Source organism: Ictidomys tridecemlineatus, chromosome 2 (genome assembly GCF_052094955.1).
Source record: "Ictidomys tridecemlineatus isolate mIctTri1 chromosome 2, mIctTri1.hap1, whole genome shotgun sequence".
Taxonomy (NCBI): Eukaryota; Metazoa; Chordata; class Mammalia; order Rodentia; family Sciuridae; genus Ictidomys; species Ictidomys tridecemlineatus.
Genome location: NC_135478.1, coordinates 171,155,686 through 171,178,558, shown reverse-complemented (window position 1 = coordinate 171,178,558; position 22,873 = coordinate 171,155,686). Strand labels below are relative to the sequence as shown.

General features: G+C 35.2%; 1 protein-coding gene across 6 annotated transcripts in view; it reads right to left on the bottom strand.

Moving 5' to 3' along the window:
• LOC120891906 (uncharacterized) overlaps positions 1-22,873 on the bottom strand; it is a 211,730-nt gene that overhangs the window by 112,658 nt on the left and 76,199 nt on the right. The window lies entirely within an intron of this gene.

Sequence of the window (22,873 nt, the reverse complement as noted above, 5' to 3'; positions counted from 1 at the left end):
TATGGTTTGTCCTGTTCAAAGTCCTGGTTATAACAAATACCTAATAAGTCTTTTCTAAATCAATGATACTTTCCATAGACTTTCTTTTTTAAAAAAGTACTGGGGATTGAACCATTGGTACATCCCCAATCCTTTTTATTTTTATTTTTTGAGAAAAGGTCTTGCTAAGTTTCTAAGGCTGGCCTCAAATATGTTTTTCTTCCTCAGTCTCCTGGATAACTGGGAATACAGTTGTGCATGACCAAGCCTGGCTTAGACATTATTTTTTAAGGTGAGATAAAAAAGTACTTGACCAAAAGAAATTTACAGCATAGTTCTGACCTTAAAACTATATCTGACACCAAATACTGGTAAAGATACAGAGAATAACGCGGGGGGGGGGGGGGGGGTGACGAATAACTTGTGTACGTTGATACAGCAGGAGAGGGAGCCATTTATTGTAGGACAACAGAGCTACTTATACATTTTGCACAGCTTATCCTAATTAGCATAAAGTAGATACATCAGTCAACCAATAAGGAATCTCCACACTTAATGGCTTGCTTTTGTTACTTCTCAAACCACTCCCTCTGGCATTTTGCCAGGCACCATCCAGACTTGTTTACGAACTCTAACATTCCCCTGGCAAAATACCATGTGTTATTTTGACTTGTCTACAGACCTTAACATATCCCCCTTTTGTTTAATTTAAATAAGGACCATAGTGGTTTTTACAGAAACACCATAAATAACCTGCTACAAACAGAAAGGGAGGATTCAAAATGATACAATACCAAGCCACTTGATGGCTCCATGCAAGAAGCCCTGGGAAAAATTATACCAGCAATGACACTGTTAGCAAAGATACTGAGTTACAATTTGTTGTAAATTATAGTTTGTTATCTCAGTCCAGATAAAGCAGTGTCTCAACAGATTAATTCACAGTCCAGGTAAATCACAGTCCAGGTAAGTTCTGCAGGCAGCTAGCTTAAATCACAGTCCAGGTAAATTCTGCAGGCAGCTAGCTTAAATCATAGTCCAGGTAAGTTCTGCAGGCATCTAGCTTGATCCGAAGTCTCGTCCGGTTCTCAGCCGAAGTCCCCTCCGGTTTTCAGGTTTTCAGCAACACTGGAAATTCTTCCACTTTCGTCTTCACTGGCACTGGTGTTACCGCTGTTGACCGGTGACGAGTTCTTGCTCCCCGATGTTGAAGAATAACACCAAAGAAGCACACTGAGGCAAGGTCAGAGTAGAAATTAGAAATTTATTAAAGGACAGCGGAAAAGACTTCTCCCGGAGGAAGAAGGGGACCCAAAAGGTGGAATCCGTGGAAGTGCGGTTGTTTCCCCTTTTTATAGTTCTTTCAGTGATGGAATGTAGGTTGGAAGGCCCAGGGGTGGGACACAGATGGGCCAAAAAAGTAGTCTGAGCAGGAAGGACTTCATTATCACTTCTTTGTAATGGGCTATCTTCAAATCTGCTGGGGGCTATTCATTAATACTTCTTCCAGGTGGACTTTGGCCTAAGGCCTCTTCAGGACTTCATTAACATTCCATGAGTTGTCCTGTGTTTTCCCTGAGTCATTCCCAGCATGGCCTCCATTTTAGATTTCACTCAGTATTAGACCCGATTTACCTAACTACACTGACTACCTAACTTTAAATCTGGCTTCATTGGGATGAAGGCAGGAACTCTGCAACGCTGGCTAAAGAAAATCCTGTAGCATTCCACTAAGAAAACAACCTTCTGAACAATTTAGTACATTATCTCAAGGTTTTTTACATTTGAAATAAGCCTTAATAGTGCTCATTACTCATTAGCCTCCAGGTGTGGGAGAACCATTGTAGCTTAGTTATTGGTATTGAAAATGACCAAACATCAGGGACCTGGTAGCATCTTCTGCTGGCTGTAGCATCCTGGGCAGCCCCAGATGGCCCCGGGGAGAGTCCGGGGAGTGTCTGGACTCAAACTGCTACTGGGCACAGGGAGCAAGAGCCCACGAGACTGTGCTTCCAGGTCAAGTCTAGATTTGGGCTCCCGGCAGTGGAAGAGCCAGCTGCCACTTGGAAAGTACTTGCTGTACCGTGACCGGTTTGCGCACGTGGCAGCCTCCACTGCACTGATTCGCATACTCTCTGGTAACAAAAAGTATTTAGTAATAGCCTTTTGCTGCAACTTTTTTCCTGATAATCCTTCTTCTTCTGAACTTTTTTCTTCTTTCTGACTAGAGTTCCTGGGCTTTTATCAACACATGCCTTAACTATTCTTGGTTGCACTGGGGTGTCTCTTTCCCTTATCAATTTACTTCTCACCCCTTCCATATTTTCATCATAAAGACAATACAATACACTGAGACAAAACAAGACACAAACATACTGTATCAATCTTCTCCATTTTCTCAAAATGGCCATTTTTCCTCTCACCCTATCTGCCTAGGGACGAGCAGATTGCTCGTCACTTACCCCCGAGTGTCCCGGGGCTCCCCATACGGGCCACCATCTGCCGGGGTCCGGCTGCAGCAGAATAACGGGGGGGGGGGGGGGTCATAAGGAATAACTTGTGTACGTTGATACAGCAGGAGAGGGAGCCATTTATTGTAGGACAACAGAGCTATTTATACATTTTGCACAGCTTATCTTAATTAGCATAAACTAGATACATCAGTCGACCAATAAGGAATCTCCACACTTAATAGCTCACTTTTGTTACTTCTCAAACCACTCCCTCTGGCATTTTGCCAGGCACCATCCAGACTTGTTTACGAACTCTAACATTCCCCTGGCAAAATACCAGGTGTTATTTTGACTTGTCTACAGACCTTAACAAACCTGGGTTAATCACATATTAATACTGAGGAGATTAAAAAAAAAACTTGGGAAAGAGCTTGGCAGATTTATACAAAAGTAAATATGTTCTGACCGTATAATACTAAACAATTGTACTCTTGAGCATTGATTCCAGAGGAATTAAAACATGTTCACACACATAAACATACACACACATACACAAATAAAAAAATATCAAATGTTCTTAGCATCATTATTTATATTATCCCCAAACTGGAAACAAACCAAATGTCCTTCAACAGATAACCTGGTAAACAAACTCATATGTATAATATAAAATACTATACAACAATAAAAAGGAACAATATGTTGCTACATGCAACAATTTAGATGGCTTTCAAAAGAATTATATTGTGTGGAGAAAAGTTAACCAAAAAAAGTTACATATTATATGATTCCATTTATATAACAATAAATAACAAAATTACAGAGATGGAGTAGAGAGTGATGGTTGTTGGGTTCAAGATAGGGAGGTTCTGGCTGCAGAGGGATAGCCCAGGGAGTCTTGTGGTGATGGAACAATTCTGTACCTTGACTGTGGTGGTGGTGGTGGTAACAGGAATCTACACATGGGGTAAAATTGCATAAAACTGAATTTACACATAGTAACAAATGACTTGGGCATGTAAAATCTATGAAATATAAACAAGTTCTATGGATTGTGCTAATGTCTACTTCCTGGTTTTGGTGCTCTATTACAGTTGTTATTGGGCAAAACTGGATAAAGAACACATAAAACTGCCCTATGTGTTTTTTATAAAACTTCCTATGAACTTGTACTTATTTAAATATAACAATTTTAAATGATATGCTAAAATTACTGGCATTGGAGAATATGCAAGGTTTAAAACAATTATTTTCTTCCTTGGTAGAGATTAAAACACCCAAAGAGGGCAGAGATCTCTTTTTAATTTTTTGGTGGTGACCTGAGAAGCCAAAGACATGTGTTCATATGTATTTGTGTGTCTACTTTAACTTTTACAAAATTTACACCATGCTTTGATAAATTACCATCAAAGTATCAATTGTTTCTGAAAGCCCCAACTAGGTAAAACTGCAACAGAGGATGTTTATTAGCACATGTTAATGCTGCCTGTGGTTCCTGTAACTTGAGAACTGCTGAGACAATAAAGCTTTCTCAGTTAGGCAAAACAATGGTGTTTAAATATTTACTGTATAATAGCTGACTGTAAAGTTCATATTAGGTAGGAATAGTTTATTTTGTTACTCTTCTCTCAGCCAGTACAGGATGATTTGTTTATTATTAGTGTATCCTTAGCCAGAAATTTTATAGCTATAATATCTGCACAGATTTATAATGTATAAAGTACTGACTTATGGCTGTATTTTCCTCATTAAAAAAAAAAACTCAAGAAACTTGCCTATGACTAAAACAGAAAGATGATTTTAATATAGAATAAACAGCAAATCAATGACAACCCATGGAGTAGGCTCTTGGATTTCTCTCAGAAGATGCTCCCATGTTTCACAATAATCATTTCTTGAACAAATTGACATTTAAATAAAGGATGGGGTGGACATTAGTTTAAGAATATAGATATTTAGTCTTTTTATAGCCAGTTTTATCACCACCTTTTTGGGTCATTTTGGAAGTTTTTCTCTTTGTTTCTAAATTTTCTTCTCACAGAAATATCAACTATTTTGTAGAAATATTGACAAAATGACAGAAAGATAGTAAAATATTGAGTTTTTCTTCCACAATGCATTTATTACATTTCCACAAATAGCCTAGTGAGCACAATAGGGAAATGTTGACTGAATAAGAGTGCAACTTACTGGTTTGTCTTTGGTTCAGTGAGGGAGCGTGACAAAGAGAGTCAGTTGGTTGTTTATAGCATCACTGTGGAAACTGGTGCTGACAAGTATCAGGGATTGAACCCAAGTGTTCTTAACCACTGAGCCACATTCTTAGCCCTTTTTACTTTTTCTTTTGAGATAGATCTCAATATTTTGCTCAGCCAGTTCTTAAAGATAATATACACTCACTTCTGAGCATTCCTATGAAATGCAAACCAACCAATCCTGAACACATATACCCCAACCACCTACTTATACTTACACCCTGAGCTGCTATTCCCCTGACATAATCACCCCATGGCCAGGTATGAAACAACTAGAGACAGTCCTGTTATCCCACAGTCCTGCTATCCCAAAGAACACTGAAATTATTCAAACTGGCAAAAGCTAAGGCTGCTTACCCAACCTTGCCCATTACTTTCCATAGAAACCACAATAAATCTTACGTAGCAGACCCTAGTGCTTCCCAGCGTGACATAGGGGCATGCCATGTTCCTATTTTTAGGTATTTGCAAGTAAGAATAATAAACTTTTCACTTCATAACAGTTATTGCCATTCCTTCATATTTCACCATAACTGATTAAAACAAATCCCAGATACACTTGAACACATGCCCAGGCAAAGGATTGCCCAGGGACAAAATTTGATAGGAATTTTTCAAATTCTATAGCAACAAAAACAAAAAAAATTAAATGTCAGAAATCACTTCAGTATCTCTCCCCATCACAGCAAATGGCATTATACATCAAAGTTATATTTGCAAGACACCCAGGGCCACATCTCTTTTCTTCCTTACAACCCATATCAGCTCAGTCAAAAACTAGACCATGAATCTACTTGCAACACACACATCTCTTTCTATCTCCATCTCTTCTGCCACTACATTTACTAAGCCACCATAAACTTTGGCCTGGAGTATTTCAGTAGCTTTCTAACTTTCAAAGCCATTATTGATCTAATCAATTCAGCATATGGAAACTGTTTGCATAAAAGTAGCTTCTTCCCTAAACATCTTTCCTTTGCTTTTAGTTTTATTCCAAGATCTTTAACATGCCTAACAAGGTCTTCTAGGACATGAGTTCTCCTCACTTGTCTGGCCCCATTTCTGTACTATTCATTCATTAGTTGTTTTATCTGAAAGAATTCCAGATCTATCTTCAGTTACTTACTGCTCTTCTATCACTTCACTGAATAATACCTACTTGTATTTCAGAGCTTTGCTAAATTGTCCATTTCTCAGAGAAGCATTGCCAAGTTAGGTCCCCTTGCATCTTTAGAATTCTGTAGCTTCTTTTCAAAGAAATGAATACATATTCATACACATTTAATCTGTCTCTTCAACTAGACCATCTATATGCTTTGTGACCGAAAGAACCACTTGCATCTGTTTTCTGTGTCTTACCCAGTGTATATTTGCCGGAGTCCGGCTGCAGCAAAATAACCGGGGGGGGGGGTGACAAAAAACTTGTGTACATTCATACAGCAGGAGTGGGGGCCCTTTATTGTAGGACAGGAGGGGTGTATATATACATTCCACACAGCTTATCTTAATTAACATAAACTAGATACAGCAGTCAACCAATAAGGAATCTCCACACTTAATGGCTCACTGGCGCCACCTCACAAACCACTTCCCCTGGCAAAATGCCAGGCACCATCCTGACTTGTTTACAGACTTTAACATACATTTATGTAATCAATGTCTTGATAAGTTACAATTGTTCTGCCTTTATAACATATATGGCATGAATTGGGTAAGCTACCCTCTAGTTTTCAACCAAGCTCAAAGGATAAAAAATCAAAAGATAGGATAATATTTTCTGTTTCTGGTGAAGAAGACATTGGGGTAAAGTGTCATGTTTGGTGAGACCTCACTTACATGCTTAGTGAGGTCTGGTGCAACCTATTACCAAGGCTTGATCCACAGATCAGCAGCATCAACATTGCCTATAAGGATATTAGAAATGCAGATTCTGGAGCCCACTGCTGAATCATAAATCTGCATTTTAAAAAGGCCCTCAGGAGATTCATAAACACATAAAATATTAAGAAGTTTTAGCCCAGTATATCTTCATTTTCATGCTATTAATAACTTTAAAAAATTATTTTATTTTTCAATGTAATGGATGTACTAGAGCACATCACCAAGAGAGAATAAACTGTACTATTGAGGTTTATTTCAATCACTCTTCCTTGGATGTTTCTTATGAGGAAATGTGCAGGCCATGTTTAGTTACCCTTATGATCAGGGCAAGTTGACTTGACTAAAAAGCAAAGAAACAAACAAAACCTTCAAAGTCAAATCAATAGAGAAAGCAGATGGCAAACAGTCTCACAGTTTAAAATTCAGTCTGTAAGGCCATTTTGCATGATGATATGTAATACAAGCAGCTAGTTTGTAGCCTGTCATTTGGTATATACCTGCAAAACAGACATTTCTGAAACCCGTTTCATTTCAGTGACTGTGTTGCTGTGTGCAACTGCAGTTATTGAGAGTGATTTCTAATTATTTTGGCTTCCTTCCGGTAAATTACCAGAGAGAAGTCTAATTTACCATATGGTTTCCTGATACGCTAATATTCACAAGCCATCGTTAGGTGCAGTTAATCTACAGTCAGGTGCTCTGTTTGTTCAGGCATATTGGAACAACCACTGATTAATATCACTGAAGAGAGTGGTTAATTTTATTAGCTGCTAAGAATTCTACTGTGAAAAATTTTATTTGCTTCATTTGAACGTTCATCCCAGAATGTGTATCACAGAGATGGTACTTTAAATGCAAACTCTCCTGGAAATTCATTCCAACAATGGGAATGGAATTCCACAAAAGGTTCAGGACTTTATTCAGAGTTTGTAATCTGGGATTTGAAGGGTTCTTTTTTCCAACTATGTTTCTACCGTCATTTTTATTAAGAGTTGTAGTATTTTCTGTCAACCTCACCGGAAAGACATCAATCCTACCCCAGAGGGCATAGAATCTAAACCAGTCCGACAGTACAACTCAGACATGTTTCTAATAGCCGTTTAGAAGTTCTGTGACAGAATTCTTTTTCCATTTGTCAAGAACTATCCACAGGCATGTTGATCACTGTCACAATTTAGAGAGGAGGTAAGGATGAATGTGAGAAATCCCCCTCCTACCCAGGGACGGATTCTGTGTGATGCTCAACTGTTTAATGAAAAGAGCAGAGTTGGAGAGTAGAGTGCACCTTCCCATTTTACCTTCCTCACTCATAAGCTTGACTCCACCGTCTCTCTCTCCCCTGTGGTGCTCCTTGGCTTCTAACGTTTTTGTCTCACCCAAACAGGCAACATACACTGGTCAAAATAGAATTTCAGTTTGTTTTAGAATAGTCAGAATTCTAAATGAATTCTTTTTCTAGAAATCACTTTCAAAATTGCAAACATTTTTTAATAATTTTACTGCACTGTGAGTTGTTTATAATAAAAGAGATTAATTGTAATCTGGGATTTGAAGGGTTCTTTTGCCAGCTATGTGTCTACTGTTATTTTTAATTTGAATCATTTTTAATCCTCAGATATCTAAATTTTTCCCCATTATTTCATTCATCTTACTGTAACAATTCTCTGAGCTCTTTGGAAAATATCCCTAATACTAGAAAGACTTTTGGATATTTGATATGTATCTCTTACAGACAGATGTCACTACAAATTAATGGGAATTATTTCAAAATATACAACGTAATTATTTCTTTCAATATTCCTTGACTGTGCTTAAGCATACACATAGCCAATACATAATGTGTCCACTGCATTGCAGATAGATAATAAGATACAAGCCTCTCTGAGCAGGTGCTTTGGAGTTACAGAGAAATGAGAATGAGTTCCATTCAGTACTTACTACCATGACCTTGGGCAAATCATTTAATCTCTAGACACCTCATTTTCCTCCATAGTAGGGGGATTAGAGCTTTCTTATAAACACTCCTCAAAATTCATACCAACATGAAACTTTTATCAGGATTAAATGAGAAAACATATCCATAAAACTATTAATGCTGTGCCTTCCTGGCAAAACAAATACTCAAAATGTAGTTATTGATTATTTGGATATATTTTGGAAAAAAATATCATCAAAATAGTTCAGCGTTTCTCTGTGGGTGCTTATTGTACATTGGATTCAAATAATGGTTCATTTGGTGACAGAAAATTTTAAAAGAGCTTCTTTTGGAAGTAACAAATTCACCTACAAGTATAATATTGATACTCAGTTATCCACATAATACCAGTTCATGTTTCAGTTGAATATTGCAGCAAGAATGCAAAAAACAGCTAACAACAAGTTTTATTGGGCTCTTGTATATGCAAGTATTATTCCTGAAAATAAAAGAACAATAAAAATATTTGGTTTTCAAATTTGTTTTAAGTTTTTTCTATAAAAGTTAGACAGCATATGATTTTTAAATAAAAATAAAGATCAATAGGCTCAAAAATTATGTTCTTTCTGACCTAAAAATAAAAGATTACAAAACTAGTGATTTTAAGATATATATTGGATTTTCCAACTCCAATTGCATATTCCTTTCACCATTCAAAGACAGACTCACTACCTGCAAATAGCATCATGATGCTTTGTCTTTCCCATTCTGGTAATTGCTGAAAGCTACAAATTAAAAATATAATTGTGTGTACTTACAATATTTGAGTAGTGATTGCTACTTAGATGTGCTCTTGAGTGGTGCTGACTAGAGGTATGTACAATTTTCCTGGGAATAATTAGTATTGGGGGAGTCGGAGACCAAACTTGTCATGTGTACTTCTTCATTTTCATTCAGCATTAGAATTACTTAATTTTATACTTCTAATACTTTTGCTTAAAGCTCAAGTACTTGAAATAATTTCTTTTAATCACATACAGTGCATTTTGTTAAATAATAATTACTGATCTTTAAAGTTCTATGCAATAGTAGACCTGAATCTTCAGTAGGCCATTATCTCATTATTTTTCAATAGTTAATAAAGATAGCACAATAGATGAGACCCATTTAAATGCATTTGTTTTCATTATAGTTAGTTAAAAATGTTTTAAATACTGAAATTTAAATTGTTTTTATATGAATAAGATAATATTTAGTTATATTTGAAGATATTTTTATTTGGTCAATTTTGTTGTGGTTGTTACCAAATTCTACAGCTGTTTCTAGGAGGAAACATTCACATCACAATTCACCCACTATGAGAGTTGGGTTACAGTTTCTTAGCTAGCAAAGTGACAAGTAACTGTACTTTTAAGCGTTCAAGCCCATAAAATCTGCAACTTCCATTCCTTGGTTGAGCTCAGACTCCATAACTGCTAGCTATTATGATACTGAAATAAAAATTGCACTTACAGATTTTCAATATTCCTGTACTAAATTTACTCCAGCTTTCAATTTGTATTCAGAAATGACCCTGACTGCAAGGATGTTTAAAGGAGACTATCTCTGTGGGTTTCTTCCAAGAGCTTATGTATTCCTTAGTGTTTAGTTATCTCCCATTTTTCAGCCTTAGAAGTTTAATTTTTGTCATCCCTGAAGAGATGATTCTAAGAGATTCATACAAACCTCTTCACATGAATATATAACTAAATTGTCTAATTTATTAACTACATTGATGAATCCATCTGCCAAGAGGATAGAAGATGACAATATGCATTTTTTGTCAGAGGATTCCTGCCCTGGAGGAAAAGCCATAAGAAGCCAAATTATAATCAAAAGATTGCTTGATAATTATTCAATCAGAACAAGGGAATTTTTTTGTATAATTTGTATGTTTAAGGTCAGGAGATTATAACTGGATATTGCAATTGCCACAGTTAACTTGATATCTGTCTCTGTCAGAGTCACCCTGTCTCCTGGAGAAATATGCCTATCTTATGGAGACACTGACCAATACTTTACTGACTGACAGTTCTTCCTGAGCTTGTCTTGTCTTTCTTGGTTCAGAAGGTCAATCTGTGCTTCTTAGTTTCTTGACTGCTATGGTATGAATATGTGGTGTCCCCACAAAAATGCGTGTGTGAAACGATCAAGAATGTTCGGAGGGGAAATGCTTATTAAGAGCTGTGATCCAAACAGTGAATGCTTTCACTTAAATGGATTAACCAAGTGGTAACTACAGGCAGGTAAGATGAGACTTGAGGAAGGTCACTGGGGTTTATATTTTGTTGGTGGCGCCTCCTTGCTCTCTCTCACTCTGTCTGCTTCCTCATTGTTACGTCCTGAGCTGCTTTCCTGGGCCATGTCCTTCCACCACGATATTCTGCCTCTTGTTGGGCCCAGAGTTAAAGTGTCAGCCAGTCATGAACTGAACCTCTGAAACCATGGGCTCAAACTAATCTTTTCCTCCTCTAGGTAGTTCTTTTCAGGTATTTTGGTCACAGCATCACAAAGTTGACTAAAACAACGACTTTTTATACTTCACATCAGGCTTTCTGTATTGGAGTAAGGCCTTTCCATTTCCTGTTGTCAAGTTCCTATTGGAATATTCCTTGAACCTGGCAAAATCAGCATCATTGTCTTAAATGAATTTGTCTGAAAAGTGATAAAATAATAAATGTCAACATCACTTTCAAATTAAATTAGCTTTTTCAATGTATTAACTCATATGATAAAAATAACACTTTTTTAAACCTAGAAGACCCCAGTAAGAACAACAATAAGAAAGTACATAATAGGGTCAGGGTAATCACAAAATTCATGGAAGGAGATAGAATTATTTTTTGTTGTTTCTGTATTAACTGGTCACTCACAGGAATTAAACACAAAGGTAGATTATAAATCAGCATGAAAGGTATTTTAAATACTCTTTGTTCTTTCTTTCATAAAAATATTGTTACATTTTTCTTGGACTTTTCTGGCTTTGATCTTTGTCTTCATTTTTATTTTGTTTTTAAATGTGGTAACTGTCGGCAAAGCAGTCATTTGATAAAGAATATTATCATTAAAATTCTCTGAGAGGGAATTACAATGCCAGACAGTAGACAGAGCACTCTGAAGAATAATTGTGTGGAATTTGCAATCAGTGCGAGGGGCACATTCCTGTAGTTTCAGGGAAATTACAACAGAACAATTATGTAGCATGTAAGAAAAAGCATTGCCTGTAAAATGGAGCAGAATTAGTAAAACAGAGATAGGTGTAATGGGAGACAGAGACCTTCCTACACAATAGTGAAAGGCACTCAAAATCCAGTGACGATCAAGAAAAGTATACTGTGCTTGATGCAATCCCTACAGCAGCTCAACTAAGAAAGAAATACTATTGTTTCCAATAGGGAAAGTCCCAATTTCTATTTTTTAATTTTAGTGTTTTTATTAGTACATTATAGTTATATATAATATTTATATATAATATTTATAATAATTATATATAATATTTATATATAATATTTATATAATTATATAATTTTTATATAATATTTTATGTAATATTTATAACAGTTATAATATTTATAATATACTTAATATTTATAGTTATATAATATTTATATATATAATATTCTTATATAATCATGTTTGAGTGGAATATAATTTGTTTCATAACAGTCCCCAGTCTTCCTCTTTCCATCCCCTGCCCCCATTTCCCTTCCTCAGCTAGTCTTCCTTCTATTTATTTCTAGTGGGGTTTTTTATTGGTTTTTATAGATACACATAAAGGTGACATTCACTGTGGTATATTCATTTATGTGCCTAGCATCATTTGGCCAACTTCTGTTTTTCACAAAGGTAGGAGAAGAAGGATTCTTTTTATTTTGCTCTACATCTCAATGTCTACTTCTGGTCTTGTAGTTATAGATGATTTGTTAATTGCTCATTCCCTGCAAAATAACATATGTCATGCATTCCACTAAGATTCAGTTCCATGGTTTCATTTTCTTACTGGACATTTCTGCTCAGATGTCCTGCAAAAACTACAGACTTACCTTTTCCAACACTGCTTTTCCTTTCCATGTGTAATCCTGCTCCTTTTTTCCTGACATATTCTTGACTGCCGTTATTAGTATCACCATCAACAACACATTCTCTCAGTCAAACGCTCAGTCATCTTCTGCTCTTCTCTGGACTTCAGCTCAGCATCCTGTCACTTCTTGCCAAAGCCAGTTGTCTGTATCTTAGAAATATTTTCTGCGTTTCACCTGTAACCCCCCTCCTCCCCATGATGCTGCCACTGCCTTTGTGTTCTAATCACCAGTTTTGATGAACTACCTAACTTTCCCTCACTCATCTGACCCTGGGGTAGTATATCCTTTATGTGGCACCAAAGTGATTTCATAAGTAGAAGAGCTGATAGTGAGACTCTCCAACCTGAGGAAATCACCAATCTCCATTAGAGTAGCCTGTCAGGCCTGTGGCAAAAACAGGCCAGCTATTTGTCATTTTCCTTCCCTCCTGGGCCAACAGTGAGACTATACTGCCAAGCCTTCCTTTCACTTAGACATGGCCAAGTGACTGAGTTCTAGTCAATAAATTATGGGCAAATGTACACCATTTCTAGGCCAGACCACCAGCTGTCTATTGATGCCTGGGGCTCCCTCAGAAGCTCTAGGTTGAAGATGGATATTCCATCATCCAGGATCCCTGACAGGTTGCATCTAGCAGAGACCCCACATGTAGGAATACTCACAAGTAGGATTATTCATTTTGGCTCACAAGAAAATGAAAAATCAATTTGTGTTTCTGAAGCTATTACAATTTTAGGATGTACCTATTATAGCTGCTGTGGTTACTTGAACACAAAACAATCTTTCCCACCCACAAATGAACAACTTCTTCCCTCATCATCCTCACATCCCTGGGAACATCATTACCACATTGAGCCTATTGCTCAGGAGCCTCTGCGTTTCTCACCCCTCACCTTAAAGTGTTTGGAAAATTGCAAGTCATCCTTCAAAACTGAACTCAAATATTACTCTTGTGATGGTTTCCTGGTTTTCCCAGGATTCTGATACTACACATACTCCATCACTTATCATAGGGGTCATAACTGCATGTGATCATTTTATAGAAAAATCCTTGAAAGCAAGGACCATGTGATGAATTAATATATAGCCAGCTTCCTGCAATTATCTTTCAAAAATTTTTTGTTAAACAAATGAATAAATTAGCTTTTGCAACTACAATTTTACAATAGAAGAAAATAGCCAGTAATTAGAGTTTCTTTATGAAAATTATTCTCCATTTGAACAGATATGATTGAACAACATATTTTCTGAAAAACGGATTTGCAAATCTTCCCCAGTATGATGTGTAAATAGCTGTCTTTTGTTGTTTATTTGTTTGCTTTCTGGGGACAGCTGAGGCCAGAGTACATCTTCCTCAGCCCTTTCTAAAAGTTTCACATTTTTAAAAGGACTGATTTACTTTTTTAAAGCTTCGCCATGCAGTGTTAAGCAAAAAGGATGAAGAAAGTAGGTCAAATTTCTGACCTTAATCTTGCTTTAGTTGTACTTTTATACAAAAGCAAGGGCAAGCATTTAAAATGCAGATATATGAACTGGAAGCACAATACCAATGGCAAAATCTTTCTCCCTGCTTATATCTTTTTATTGTTCTCATAGCAGGATGATTTTGACAATGTGTTGTACACAAGAGAAATACTTTAAAATGCTGCTAATGGCTAGAGCTCCACATAAAACGGCTTCACATGAAACACGTGACTCCAGGTCTAAGATGTTTTAATTTTCTTTCCTATGGAGCATCCATTAAACAATCTTATGAAGTACAAGTTCAATTCATAAGTTGTGTTTCTTTTATTGTAAATAATAGGAAATACATAGAAAACATAGCATAATTAATCTTTTATCTCTTTAGTTATTGTCTATGCTATTAAATCATTAAATCTTAAGCTACTGATTCTTTTCAAGATGGTAAATCTTACTCAACTCATTAATGTAATTTCTTACATGTCAAATATCATACAATAGCTCACTAAATTCTTTTAGTAATAATACATATCTCAGAAACTCTAATATAAAAAGTTGATTCAAAATATTATTATTAACTTGAGTTATTCTATACTCAGATACATAATATTTACCTTTAAGTTCTAAACAATCTTTATTGTATTTGCTCAAGATAGGCTATCCTTGTTATGCAAAAAGAACACTTGAATTCTTCAAGTTCTTGCTTACAGTATTTTTGGCTGAAAAATAAGATCATCACTTTACAACATTTTAGCTAACTCGAAATTTATCTAACTGCTTTTATGATGTTAACCTAATTCTTGGTTTATTCTTCCAAGGTCTGTTTCCCATTCTCTAAGTCTTCTCTTTTTTGATAATTCAATTAGGTTTTATAATATTTATCAACTGTTTAGACTATTTATGTTTATTGTCTAATATGAATAAGGCTCTTTCACTAGAACTTAGTTATTCAGTGACCATTATACTCCAAACATACACTCTCATTCTACATATAAATGCTCACAAGTCTTAAAGATAATGTACTTATAAAATCAAGAACCAGCAGCCTGTTCTTTCTGGAGGTTCTAGAGGAGAAGCTATTTCTGTGCTTTCCCATCTTCTAGAGTCTGCCTACATTCCATGGCTTATGCCCCCTCATTTGTCCAAAGCCAGAAAAAAATAGACTGACTCCTTCTCCTGCTGCCATTTCTCTTTCTCTTTTGCTTCCCTCTATTACCTTTTTTAGGGCTCCTATGATTGCAGTGGGCCCACCTAGGTAATCCAGGATACTCTCCCTACAGTCAATTAGCAACCCTAACCTATCTGCAATCTTACTCCTCTCTCTCTTATAATACGACTATTAACAGGTTCTGGGGATTAGGACGCAGATGTATGCGGGGAAGGGCATTATTCTGTCTATCACAAATAGGAAAGGCATGGACTAGGAAACTGACATATCTAGATTATTACTCATTATGAATTCACTGGTTTTTTATTATAGGCTGTCATGGGAATAGTAGTACTTATATCATTGGGTTACACCAGAAAGAATTTTTTTAAATGAATGTTGAGAGCTTTTTAGGATAATACCTAAGAGATTACCTAAAAGTTAACTCATACTGAAGTTTTGGTAATCTCCTGATTGTTATTTCATAAAGTGGTTGAGCAGAGTTCTTTTCCTTTTCTTTCTTTCTTTCTTTTTTTTTTGGTAAGATGGACACAATATCTTTACTTTATTTATTTATTTATTCATTATGATTTTTTTAATGTGGTATTGAGGATCGATCCCAGTGCTCCACATGTGGGGGGCAAGCATTCTACCATTGAGCTATGACCCCATCACAGAACAGAAGTTGTTTCTTATGTCAAAATGATAGTGATGAACAGTTAAATTGATAATTTAAGGTCTAAAATTTTGGGAAAAAAGGAAAATTAAATCATGTAGTCCAAGATATAAAGCTATTTGGACCAGTGGTAGTGCAAGCCTATAATCCCAGTGGCTGGGGAGGCTGAGTCAAGAGGATTGCAAGTTCAAGGCCAGCCTCAGCAACTCAGTGAGACCCTTTCTTCAAATAAAATTTTACAAAGTTGGTCGTGGGGCTGGGGATGTAGTTCAGTGATAAAGCACTTCTGGATTAAATCTCCAGAACCGGACCACCCCACCCCCCCCCAAAAAAAAAAGGAAAGAAAGAAAGTTATTTTGAAACACTGAAGTTCTGCCTAAGTATATTCTATGATGAATTTAGCCCCTTTGCTTAATTGCATTGACCTTTTAAGGAAACCCGTGTCCCTTTAGATCTGTCTCACACACAGATATTAAGCACAATGTTCACTGACCCAGAACATAGTTCTCCAGCTCAATGTAAATTCTGTGGTTAAACTCTGGGAAACTTCCTCTCTTTCACAAACAATAATTTCATTTCATAAACACTTACACAGGAGTCTCAAAATAATTCACATATAGCCAGAGCCTCTTTCAAGTCCCAATACCCAAAGTAGGATATTTCAAAGTGCACGCACTTAGTGTGGAGAGCAATTTTGCCACCTTTAATCTGTAAGTGAATGCTACAGACAGTTGTTCTGCTGCAGAAGGCTGTGTTTGGTTCCAAATTCCCATTTTTCCCATTCCTGCTCCCAAACTCAGCTATCTTCATGACTGTTGGTGGAAATGGTTCAACCAGTTTTCTGGAACCCACAAATACATTTTATTAAATTATAGATGAAATCCATTTTTCATTGAAGTCCATCTACTTTATAGCCTCCAAAAATCCATCAGTCATTCTGTCACATGACCATCTTTCTATTTTCCAACAATGCTGTTGGGTTTTCCTATTTTTGTCTCCTTTGGCACTTTTATGGTATTTAAGCCTCATCTGCTAAAGGATCAAAGTCTAAACCATCACATTTGATTTCTAAATATTTCTAGGTTAAAAATTTATTTGCAACAAGCAAACAGATATTTTTTAAATGAGCAATGCATTTTCATTGATTTAGCATTAAAAATATAGTATATATAATTTTAACAGCAGCAATCTCAATTTTCTCTGATGGTTGAATACAATGCTCTCTCTCTCTCTCTCTCTCTCTCTCTCTCTCTCTATATATATATATATATATATATATATATATATATACACACACACACACATATGTATATATGAATTTATATATTTATAAGTGTACTATTTTGGGTTTAATGAATAAAGAAAATGATGTAATTAGAGCTAATTATCAATGTTAAAATTTACTTTCAGATCTAATTTCAAGAAGGAAAATACCAAATCTAAGTAGAACATAATCCAAAAACACTTTAAGCCATAACATTAACTCGCTCCTTATTTCTTCTTCTGATAAGATTCAGTAAAAGCTATTTTCAAACATACAATTTTAAAATTATTTAAGTTGTATTTCATAATAGAGTCCAAAGACTTATACTGCTATCTAGTGGTAACATTGAGTAATTTAAAATTATTAGCTGTATAATCCTCTTGTCAAGTGCATAGTACTAGGCATTGCCATTAAATTTTTGAAAAATTTTCCAATTAATCTCGTAGGAAGACCAATCCAAAAAAAGTTCACTCTACTTGCCTACAGACAACAAGTTTGGGCTTCTGTCATTTAAATACAATATGCTTTATGAATAAACACATATTATTTTATAAGATAAGATAATGTTTATAACATAAGATAATGTTTAAAATGGGAACATAGGACAAAATATTTTTCAGGTAAACATTCGAGCAAAATTTAAAATGGTTCACTTCCTTACACAATAAAGCAACAAAATAGATAGCTTTTTCTAAATATGTAATTGATTATCCTTGACTTCAAAAAAATTTAGAATTCACATTCATACTTTTATATTTTTATTTTCATTTATTTACATATTTTTGTACTGGGAATTAAAATTAGGGGCACTCAACCACTGAGATATGTCCCTAGCCCCTTTTTTATTTTTTGAGACATGTTCTCCTCAAGTTGCTTTGGGCCTCACTAAGTTGCTGAGGCTGGCCTTGAACTTGTAATCCTCTTGTCTCAGCCTCCCAAGCTGCTGAGATTACAGGTGTTCACCACCATGCTTGAGTCATATTTTTTTCCCAGAGATTTTTAGTGGAAATACAAACTGAGTTACATTTTAAACCAAACTGTTTATAGGACACATAAATATCAAATACATTCTAAGGTAATTGTGTGTGTGTGTGTGTGTGTGTGTGTGTGTCTGTGTTTAGTACCAGGGATTGAACCTAGTGCCTTGTACACTGAAGTTCATGCCCAGCATTTTATTTTAAGACAGAGTCTTGCTAGGTTGCCTAGGCTGGCCTCAAACTTGGATCCTCCTGCCTCAGCCTCCAGAGTTTCTGGGAATACAAGTGTGCACCAGCAAATCCAGCTTCTAAGGTAATTGTTTTCAGCTTGTTATTCATATATTGAGAATTTACCTTATACAAGAAAACTGAGATTTCTTAAAACTTAAATTGTTTACAATGAAGAAAACGAAGGAGAGTTTCCATTTTAAGATTTGGTAGCTGAGGTTGGGATCAAACTGGAAAAATGTAGCAGTTGGTCTAATATTTGTAATGACTATATTGCATCAACATTATTGAAAATATCAAGTGATGATTAATATGGCAAATAGCATATTTAAAAATATAGATATTTTACAACACCAAGAGAGATTATTCATATATTTAAGTTTTATTGTTAATGGGCAGAAGACTAATCTTCTATTTCTGAAACATATCTAAGCTAGAATAGGTATATATTTATATACCTATTCAAAGACACAGATTGAACACACACACAAACATACACACTCACAGAATTCAGGCTGCTTCTTGAACTACAGGAAAAACATTTAGTTTCCCTCTGAGGGTAATTTAATCCTTATTACCCTGCCAATAATCTGAAAGACTTGACATTTTCTGAAGATAGTTCTTTGATGTTTAAAAAATGTTCATTGACTCGGCCACATCTTTTATGAAGATCTCACAAATTCAGAGAGTAATCATAGCAATGATGCAAGAAATGAGTTCTGAGGCAGGTTTACTGTGACTTTTGTTATATATGTATTATTTTTATACTAACGTATATTAATGTTACCTTTATAGTAAATATGAAATATATTATGCATTCCAAATGTTAAGTGCTATTTAGTTACAATCATCTTTATGTAAGAATTTCCACAGCTTGCTTTAGTCACCAAGAGAGATTATTCCTATATTTAAGTTTCACAATGTATACATACATCAAAATATCACATAACCCATAAATATACATGTATATATAATTGTACCCTATACATGTATACAATTATTGTCAGTTAAATTTTTTTTAATGTTTAAAGAATTTCTGAAGTCAGTGAATAATAATCTGAGGATTGTTGGCTCTGCTTTTCTATTTGCTCATTTCAAAACTCAAATATGTTTAAGCAACAAAACAATTAGAGGAAAAGAAAAAAACCTAAATTACACTCAGGGGAAACTTTAGGTCCTTCTGAAGAACACATACATCCTTATATATGATTTAGTGAAGTAGTCCCCATTACTTTAACACAGTTGGATTGCAAAGTAGAGATGCCGTGCAGCAGTCTTCTAATAGGAATTGGAATAGTAATCTATATGAGATCTGGTTTGGGTTGGAAAGCTTATTTCTGCTCTTATCTCCCTGTGGCAGCTTTTTGCCAAGCCTCCATGGGCTATACTAATAATGTAAGGAGAAAAATTTTCCCTTGATATATGAAATGTAAAATTAAAGTGAAATAAATACATGTGAATGGGAAAATATAGTTACTACATTAAAATAGATGTTTTTTTTTTTCATATTTTCCAATCTCAGCCCTTTTGGAATGGGATGTTGGTCTTTGAAACAAGGTGAGCAGAATCCCACTTGTTTCAACCGAAGAGCAAGTGACTGTTCATGGGGACCTTTTGTGTGAATTGCCAGTTCTCTGAGCAGATCAAGTCTCAAAATATTTTCCATTATACCTTTGAGTTTTCAATCTTTGAGATACAGTTTATAAATTTTTATATGTTTACACTATCCTCAACCTCTTTACCTTATGCTACTGTTATAAAAATTTGCCATTCCATTGCTATGATAATTAATACTAAATTCATATTAAGATTGTAATAGTTGATTAGAGCTTTTCAAGTCAAATACAGTGTATCAGATATGACAATAATGGTGTTTATTATTTTTCATTTATTACTCATATGATAAATGTGAAAACAGTATAGATCTCCAACTATTGAGATCTATTGTTAACATATGAGCAAAAATGTGGAAAGTTTGCATCTTGTCCTATCATCCTTCTTCATTAATGCTTTGTCAATGGTATTAGTATTAACACCAACATTATTATTAATACTTTTCAGCAAGCTCACATCCAAACTTTTATTTTACCAACTATTATAAATTTAAGTCTTAAAATTACAATTTCATCAATATGTCAGCAGTCTATTTTCAAAGTTGGAGTGATTCTTTAATAAAATTTTTAATTGCCTATTTACCTTTCAGGAAATATTCCCAAATTTAAGCAACAGACTTTTAAAAATATAATTCATAAGCTAAGAATCTTACATATATTTTTACTACATTGAGAATCTTATATTTTACGTTCTGTTTTGAACTTTATATTTTAAAAGCATCTTATAGTTGAAAAAATAATTATCATAGCTTTTCTCTATAATTACTTTTACATAATTGAAAGTAACATTTATAATTATTTGATTTTTTTTGATAAACCAAGCAAAGCAAAATAAAATGCCCAGTATTTCTAGATATCTGAATTCAGAGAAAGAAAAGAATGCTTTCAAAACATGCTCACATTTAAAAAAAAAAATGCTTGATAATAGAGGAAATACACATTCTAGAACTTTCACCCATGTCCACGTCACACTACTCTTCTGGTTGTTTTCCCCCTACTTTGCTCCACTCAAACCACAAATTTCTTCAAAATTTACTACACTATGCATGTGGTTGACAGCAACCCAATAAAGCTAGACACACCAAAGCCTGTGTTCAATTCAGCAGAAAGGAACACTTAACACACCATTAAGTCAGCCATTAAGGCCACCTTGTTCTCTCTGCTTTGCAGCTGCCTAACGCGGCCAAGTACAGGTACCACAAGTGCTTCCTGTGAATGAGGCTCAATAGAGCAACAGACTCAAATGGCAAGGAAGTTGGAATGTAGGTGCCAGGATGGAAAAGCAGCTGGCTGCCCTTAAGGTTCTCTGATTCTGCATGAGAGCAAGATTCAAAAAGGAAAATACAAATGCAAGGATGGGGCAATCAGTGGAAAGTAATTATTCAGATGTCTTTCCTTCCCTTTGTGTTTAAAAATGCTTTGTTAGTGTTTTGTGTGTATATGATTTAAAACATTGTCAGTTCCCAATTGTGTATGGGTGTCTGTAAAAATAGACCCAAGTTCTTTTTTTTTTTTTTTGTAGCCACCACTGTAATAATTTGACAAATGAAGCACTGGAAAAATTATCATTTCTATTGGGCTACCTCTCTATCACTAGGATGGAGTCTCTATAATTTGACTTATTAAATATTTACAACAATTATTTTTTTATTTTACAAATTAGTAGGTAATTTCAAAGATGCTAAGTAAATTTATCTGAATTCCCACAACTAATAAGAAGAGAGTGGAGTTTGAGCTAAGATCTGTTAGGTATTATGCTCTAGACAACCATTAATCTAATTTCTGTCTCACTAGATTTACCTATTCACACATTTCATACAAATGGGATCAAGCAATATGCAGAATTTTGTGGCTGATTTCTTTCACTTAGCATTATGTTTCAAGTGTTATCCTTGCTACTGCATAAATCAATGCTTCATTTCTTTTAAGGGCCAAATAATTTTACACTGTGTGAATATACCACATTTTATTAATCTATTTTTATTTGTTCTTATTAGTGATACATGACAGTAGAATGCATTTTGTCACATTATATGTAAATGGAATATAACTTCTCATTCTTCTGGTTATACATGATGTAGAATCACACTGGTCCTGTCTTCATATATGCACATAGGATAATAATGTCTGATTCATTCTACTATCCTTCCTACCTCCATATCCTCCCCCACTTCACTTCCCTCTGCCTAATCCAAAGTAACTCAATTCTTCCCTAGTACCCTCCCCCTTATTGTGAATTATCATCTACATATCAGAGAAAACATTCGGCTTTTGGTTTCAGTGAACACTTAGATCATTTTCCCTTTTTGACTATTTTGAATAATATTGTTATGGACATTTGTGCACGAGTTTTTGTGTGAGCAAATATTTTCATTTCTCTTGGGTGTAAGGTCCTTGCTTAACATCTGAATAGCCATTTTAAATGACAGCTGCAATCTTTTTTTTTTAATTGTTGGTCATTCAAAACATTACATCTAATTTGATATATTTCACAGTTTGATTCAAAAGGGTTATGAACTCCCATTTTTACCCCGTATACAGATTGCTGAATCACATCAGTTACATCGACAGCTGCAATCTTAAGGAAAAGTTTCACTTTTCTGCCCAAGGGCCTTTCTGAGAAAGGCTCACCACTCCCTCTTACAAACCCCACCCTTAACTACCTGCAATCTGACCCACCTGGCTCTAATCCCTGAGCCTGCCCCAGACATGTATTGCCTCTCTCTGTCTATGGAGAGATGGCCTTTGTTTGTCAGCTCTGACAGATAAACTCTCATGTGTATCTCTGCCTGATCTCCATCTTTCATTTCTCGCTCTCCTGGTTCCTCACTTTCCTTTCATTAGGTCCATACCAAGGAGTCCAATTGCTGATTTTGTGTTTAACCTTCTGAGAAACTACCAGT